Consider the following 7,749-nt stretch of genomic DNA (forward strand, 5'->3'; position numbering starts at 1 on the left):
GGGAAGGTTAGGTCTCCAGGGCATGCTTGACTGAACCAGCACATTAACACCTGGGCATTTTTCAAACCAAATTCTTGAATATTTTCTTACCATGTGTAGTAATACCTAAAACGTCAAAAGAGTAACATTTTAATCCTATCCTAAAGACTTATATTAAAAGTGTCATAGATTCTTCTAATACTCATGTGTGTTTCTACATAAATACATATATATAAATATATATATATATATATATATATACACACACACACATATATGAATGATGATTTTTATTTGTTTTTATTTGTTGATTTTGGGGGATGTTTTATTTTCTTTCCAGGATCCATAAGAATGATTTTATTTTAACATAGCTTTCCTTGTTTGATAGAAACTTGCTTAGCTTTTAGAGAGAGAATCTAATTTCTAATTTTGTCAAGGTGGTGTATATTAATGGCAAATTTTGACCTTACTATTGATGTTAGAATTAAAGGGTAGATACATGAATACAATTACTAAGACTAGATCCTGATGTAATATCTAACTGGTCTACCCTTTTTTCTTCTTAAAGATGTAGTAGGTTTGTCTAAAAAAAACTTTCCTTGCATTGGAACCAAATCATTTTCTGAGTGCAAAAAAAGAGAAAACTAACTTTCTTGAGGTGCAGACTCATGGGGAAGTGGGGAAGTTGTTTTGCCTTTTTTTCTTCAAAGATGAAGTTACCAGAGGAAATGAAGCAAATGGCCTGGTATTAGTGGTGATGAAAAGATGTTTTAATAAAAGTAATACGTATCAGTTATGAAAGTTTCTTATGTGGCATGCTCCATTCTTCACATTCCATACATACTGATTTATTTCATGGCCATTTCACAGACAAGGAATCTAAGGCATTTGTTAAATGAATTGCTTGAGGTCATACAAATATTAAGTGACCAATCAAAATTCAGATGCAAGCAGCCTGGCTCCAGAGACCTCATCCCTACACACCATGTGAAGCTGCTTTCCCACCATGAAGGAATGGAGTGACCAGGTAGCAATTTGAGGTCTTAGTCAGCAAAAGAGGCTGGTCTCTTGAAGAGGCCTTGTCCAGTAGGCTTTACCTTTGTTTCTCCCACCCCTGCTCTGCCTTCTTCATCAAATCTTGGGCAGGTGTGGCTCTGCGGTACTAAAGGAGCTTTTCTGTGGTGGCTCTTATTTCTGTTGGAGCACATTATACCTTAGATTAGTAGTGACTTTTCCTTCCCGAGGGAATTGTCTGATTTAACACTTTATTGGATTAATTTTTCCATGGCCTAATTTCACTCCCTATGAATTTGCAAACCCCATAGTAAATGTTAAAGTGCTAAGGTCAGTAAATGAAAAAAAATGATAATGTCAAAAGCATTCTTTTTATCAGAAATTATTAAGTTTATGATTCCTTTTGACATTGTAAAAGGATCTGTGGTAAACACTTTATAGGATACTGTAAATTGGATGTTTACAATCCAAGATTATAAGGATAGTTTTTTTTCCTTAATTATACATTTAAATTCTGGTTTATGCCACTTTCTGTTTACCTAACTTTAGACAAATTAACTTTTCTATGCCTCAGTTTTATCATCTGTGAAAAGAGGATAAGAACTTCACAGAGCTGTTGTAAGGATTAAGTGAGAAAGGTAATATAAGAACAAAATAGGTGCTAGGTAAATATTAATTCTTTTCCCTTGGATAACTGTTAAATAGCTACGTACGAATAGACAGAACATAGGTATGAAAGAAGAAAAATATTAAATGTAGACATACATTCTCAGGGATTTCGTATTATTTTGTATACAGGGTAAACATTGTGACTGCTGACAAGAGTTATGTTTAAAATTTGAGCTGAACATTCCATCACAGAATTGATTCAGCTTATGAATTGCAAACAACTTCTCCATTCAGTTTGGAAAAACATTATGGAATAATTAGAAATTGGGGAGTCATTTATATGACTGCTGGAATTTTTACTTAGCCTATAAAATTTCAATTAGGTGTTATAATTTGGGTTTTAGAAAGTTGATATTTATAAAACATAACATTACTCATAAAAACATAATTATTTTACTTCAAATGAGGCATATTATTAAACCTAACTTTTTCATTGAGTATTGATTATGAATGACAAAAATATGTCTCAACAAGGTATTTATATAAAATGAGAACAGCATATTCACACATGATGATAGTAATAAACAATAGATCTATTAATTTGTTTTTAAGTAAAACTTAGAAGCAGTTAAAATGAAAGGTGGCATAACTGTATTTAACTAACATTGTATGTGCTCCTGAAAGGTGGTTATGCTGAAAACTATGGAAATATATGATCTGGAATGGACATGGTTTCTGTTTTCTTTTTATTTATTTATTTAGAGGTATATATATATATATATACATACATACACACAAGACACATTAATCCATTAAATTTGAGGACACAGTACAAAAAAAAATACCTCAACGAATTCATGTGGCAATGCTGTTCATATTCATAACACCATTTTGCTGTTTTCCTAGTAATAAAGAAGGAGACTTAGGGCTGTTGGACGGATATATATTAGGGGGTCCCACCTCCCCACCTCATTCATACACCACCAGGGTGAACAGAAGGAAGCAAAGGAAGGGCAGGACCCACAGCAGTTTCATAATCTTGAATGCAAGAGGGGAGAAGGAAGGGAAGGGAGGGAGAAAGGAGAAAATACAAATCCTATAACACACACAACATCGTGGGGACGGTATAGGAATGGGTCAAACATGAAGCTGAGGCATAGGGTGGGCTGCAGGGGGTGGGGAGCACAGAAACACCCCACATTCTTTTTTCCTTGGTGCTGTTTCCATAGCTTCCAGGCTGAGAAGCCTCTCAGAAGGTGGGACAGGGAGAAGAGGGTCAGGGCCTCAGTTGGCCCCCAGCTGTAGCTGTTGCAGGCAGACTTATTGGTCTGGGGCTTCTGTGGGATGGAGCTGGTCTGGCTACATTGCTCACTGCCCATCTGGCCAACCTGCTGCAGGTGATGGTGAAGGATCTGAGAGTACAGCTGCTGATGTGGGGTCAGAATGTGCATAAAGGGGTCAGGTGGGTAGGCAGCAGCTGTAGCTGGATTGATGGTATCCCCACTTCCTAGGGCTGAAGAAATGTTGTAGGAAGCAGCAGAAGTATTGGAATGAAAATCTTGTTTTTCAAAGGACTGCTGGGTTTTGGAGCACACAGAACCTGAGATATCTGGCATGTCCATGTACTGGAGGTAACGAAACACCAATGTTGTATCTATGAGACCCATATCCACTTGGCTGTTGGAAAGCAGGGAGACAATGCGTTCACACTGACATTCACACCATGCTGCTTGGAAGAGGTAGGAGCCACAGGGAACACAGTAGGCCCAAACTGGAAGGTGCTAGGGAGACCTGGGACTCCTGTATAGTATGGCAGGCTGGTCTAACTGCAGCCAGGAGGCAGCGCTGGGTTCAGGAACGTCTGCTGCAAGGTGTTGTGAGTCTGCATTTGGTCCTGCTGAGGTTGGGCCAAGGTTCTGCCCGGGTCTGGGGAAGAGGCATCCCCATGACTGAACTTCGTGAAGTCACCAGAATAAGGGTTCCTGGCCAGGCTGCCATCCCTCCCAGTCAGTAGAGTAGTGGGTGTGGGAAATGGGATGCTGTAGTAATCCAATGGAAATCTTTTCTGAAGCATCTGAAAGTCATCATAACCATATACTTGTTGTGGGGAGGCATGGAACAGCCCTGGAGCCATAATATACAGATTAGACAACAACAGTGGAACACCAGGAATGAGGCTGGGAGGAGCTTTTCCTGAAGTCGTAGCAACTGAGCTTCGAGTTGAGGCTGTGACAGTGGAGTTGCTGCCTAGGCTGAGGCCCAGGCTGCTGCCACTATTGAGACTGGAGGAGACACTGACCACTAGGGGAGGTGCACATGTGGTAAAAAAGTGCTGGAGGAAGAATGGAGATTCGCTTCACCCTCTATATTTGTGTGCAAAAGAGTGGATGTTGAAGTGTGCCCAGAAGATGTTGATGATGAAAGGGTATTCTGCTGCGTAGGCAATGTGCTGCTGTGTTGTGCGGTGTTAGCATTTGGAATCTCCTCACTGTGGCTCAGGCCACCCAAGGAGGATGAGTGCTGATTGACTGTCATCAGTAACGAAACTGCAGATACTGTTTGAGATGGGGGATGCTGGAAGTGGAAAGTGAATCAGATTTCACTGCAGAGCCTGTAGCACCTTCAACCTGTGGTCTATAACTGCGTGGACTGCACAGAACTGAAGCCATTCTTTGCTTGAGTCAGGTCCTTTTGGGGTGATGAATAGGTGGAGCTGGGGCACCACCAAGTCTGTGTGGATCTCTGTTCATAAAGAGAACCCTGAGCATTATTTTGGGAAGTATAGGTTGTCGACTGAATTGGGATGCCCTGATAACCAGACTCCTGACTCTGGCTAGATGAAACTGTAGATGAAGATCCACTGGTTGTGCTGGTATACAGGCTACTTAGAGCCTGGCTTGAAGAGGTGCTCGTGGTGAGGGTGGACTCATAATCAGAAAGGACAGAGTCTGACCCAAACTGCAATGTCCCAAACTGCAGGTTTAGCCCTGAGATATCTGCTGAGGCAGGCATCTCCACAGCCAGAGCAGGAATCTTAGAAGTCAAAGAGCCCTTTTTCTTCTACTGTTTCAGTTTCTGTTGAGCCAGGTGAGGGCTATAGGACTGGTTACCTGAAGATCCACGTGACATCTGTGGAGCCGACGTGGATTTGCTTGGTAGAAGAGAAGACGGAGATGGAGGTGCAGCTGTGGAGGTGGAGGTGCAGCTGTGGAGGTGGCCACTACAGGTGACTTCTCCTGAAGGAACACCTCCATCGTGGTTGAAGATGGGGTAAAAGGCTGGTGCTTTGTCAAGGGGCTGTGCATTGCTTAAGTATGGGGGGCTTAAAACCTAGATGACCATTTGATAGGTGCAGAAAACTACCATGGCACAGGTACACTTATATAACAAACCTGCATGTTCAGCGCATGTATCTCAGAAAAATTACTTGGGTTCTTCAAATCATACTGCACCAGTGATGGGGATTGTGTCATCGAGCCCATGTCCCAAGAGGAGGTGATGGTGCTTAGAGACTGAGAATGCTGAGGAGTCAACTGAGCCAGAGCTTGAGCAGCTTTGAATTGCTCCAAGAACCGAGAGCCTGTAGTGCTGCAGACTTTAGCTTCACTGACATCACCAAATCCTTTCCCAAACATGCTCACAATACTGTGATGAGAAAATGTGTTCCCTGAAGCAGGCTGTGATATGGCAGTCTGCTTTTAATTACTGAACACCAGAGGTGGGGCCACAGAAGGTGCTTGAGATGGATCTGAATTAGATGATTCATTCTCCATTGTAGTTGGTGTCTTTGCCAGCAGAATAGCAAGGTCAATTCTCTGACCAGCAGTGATTGTCAGATTCTCTGCAGGCAGAGGCACTGAAGATACATTAGAGGCAGTGAAGATCTTGGTCTCAGAAAGATCTTCATTCTAGTCTTTAGTCCCTCACTCCTCAGTTGCAGTCCTCCATGCATCAGGAGCAGCCTCAAATTTTGGGGGATAATTTGACCCCTCAACCCCAATGAAATCAAGTCTTGTCCCATTATCTGTTTCAAAGTGGCCAGTGTTCTTCCACCTATTGGCACTACTATTGCCATAGTTATCACCAGTATTGGCTGGCTCTGCATAATCAGCTGGGTTAAAGGTTCCCATTCCTTGAGCAGAAAACCTTCCGCCTCACATACCAGAGCCACAGTCCCTTCTGCTTCTTTCTGTTCCTCTTCCAGAAGGCCCTCCACTCTTGGTGTCATCCAATCTATTTTCCTGACCTCAAAACTCTCATCCATGGTTGGTTCCTCTCCCCTATCTTGGTGGCCCACCACATTGCTGACTATAGTCTCAGTTTTCTTTGCCTTCCTCATTGGATGCCATCTGGCCACCATCCTTCTGGCCTGAGACTCCCTTTTTCTTTCTGACCATCTCGCAAGAATGTGTGTCTGTGTTTCCTTCCAGAAGAACATTGATGGCTCTGTTGGCCTCTCCATTGCAGTCATGCAAAGCAATCACACATTCATCCTGGTTCTTGCCTGTACTATCAATCACTCGTTTCACCTTCTCCTCAAAGTCAGCATCACTATGGTCCAAAATCTTCTGTGCAAATTGAATTTGTTCTGCAGTGGCCTGTGGCCACTGATCGTGCTGTGTCTGGTTTTAGTTTTGAGATTGTTCCCAGTTTCCCCGGGCTTGGTTAGTGCCCACCAACATCATCATTTACAGTACACACAAATAACAGTATTTACAATGTAGAATACTGGCCCTACCACACTGCTGCTGCCACCACTGCACTCCCAACTTTACCTAAGTCTCCTCCACATTGACACCAGGGGTTTCTGTTTTTTAAGCAACTAATACATACATACATAGACATCACAGACATAGAGACTGCTTGTCAAGATAAATGGAAAATTAGGTCAATACTCAAAATAACAACAACAAATTCAAGAACTTAGATTTATATAAAAATAGGTTGGCAGATCTAGAGAATGGCAGAAAATTGTTGCAATCTATCCATCTGACAAAGGTGTAGTATCCAAAATCTTCAGGGAACTTAAATAAATTCCTGAGAAGAAAACAACCCCAACAAAAAGTGGGCAAAGGATATGAACAGACACTTCTCAGAAGAAAACATTTATGCGGCCAAACATGAATAAAAGCTCAACATCACTGGTCATTAGAGAAATGCAAATCAAAACGACAATGAGATACCATCTCACGCCAGTTAGAATGGCGATCATTAAAATGTCAGGAAACAACAGATGCTGGAGAGGATGTGGAGAAATAGGAACGCTTTTACACTTTGGTGGGAGTGCAAATTAGTTCAACCATTGTGGAAGACAATGTGGCGATTCCTCAAGGATCTAGAACCAAAAATACCATTTGGCCCAGCAATCCCATTACTGGATATACACCCAAAGGATTATATATCAGTCTGCTATAAAGACACATGGAAATGTATGTTTATTGCAGCACTGTTCACAAGAGCAAAGACTTGGAACCAACCAAAAAGCCCATTAATGATAGACTGGATAAAGAAAATGTGGTACATATACACCATGGAATACTATGCAGGCATAAAAAAGAAAAGTTCCTGTTCTTTGCAGGGACATGGTTGAAGCTGGAAACCATAATTCTCAGCAAACTAACACAAGAACAGAAAACCAAATATGAGTGAGCATTTTCTCACTCACAAGTGGGAGTTGAACAATGGGAACAAACAAACCCAGGGAGGGGAATATAACCCTGTTGAGGGCTAGGGGGAAAGGGGAAGGAGAGCGTTAGGACAAATATCTAATGCATGTAGGGCTTAAAACCTAGATGACCGTTTGATAGGCGCAGCAAACCACCATGGCACATGTATACCTTCGTAACAAACCTGCATGTTCAGCACATGTATCCAAGAACTTAAAGTAAAATAAAAAAAAAATAAAATTAAGTGAAGGCTTACTCTTAGACACACACCCACAAAATAAGTTGGAAGAAGTGCCAAAAGTTAAGTCCTAAAGGTTATGTTGGGCAAAATGGCTCTGTCTTCAAAGATAAAAATCAACTCTCTGAATTTAGTTTGAAAACCAATTCAATTTAGTTTAAAAAGCCAAACTTTTATATTTATATGCTGCGAAGACTAAGACTTGGTGTGACCAAATTTTCTACTTGCCAACCTTATTTTGCA

At 41.4% G+C, this 7,749-nt stretch overlaps 1 pseudogene across 1 annotated transcript; it reads right to left on the bottom strand.

The window, feature by feature from the left end:
- Positions 1–2,633: 2,633 nt before the first annotated feature.
- Positions 2,634–6,357, bottom strand: LOC108299690 (annotated as a pseudogene). The gene is made up of 2 exons (XR_005198991.1): positions 5,030–6,357; positions 2,634–4,909 (listed from the first exon to the last, which is right to left on the bottom strand). The product of XR_005198991.1 is annotated as a ubiquitin-associated protein 2-like (transcript).
- Positions 6,358–7,749: the final 1,392 nt, after the last annotated feature.

Source organism: Cebus imitator, unplaced genomic scaffold (genome assembly GCF_001604975.1).
Source record: "Cebus imitator isolate Cc_AM_T3 unplaced genomic scaffold, Cebus_imitator-1.0 Scaffold23, whole genome shotgun sequence".
In the NCBI taxonomy this organism is placed as follows: Eukaryota; Metazoa; Chordata; class Mammalia; order Primates; family Cebidae; genus Cebus; species Cebus imitator.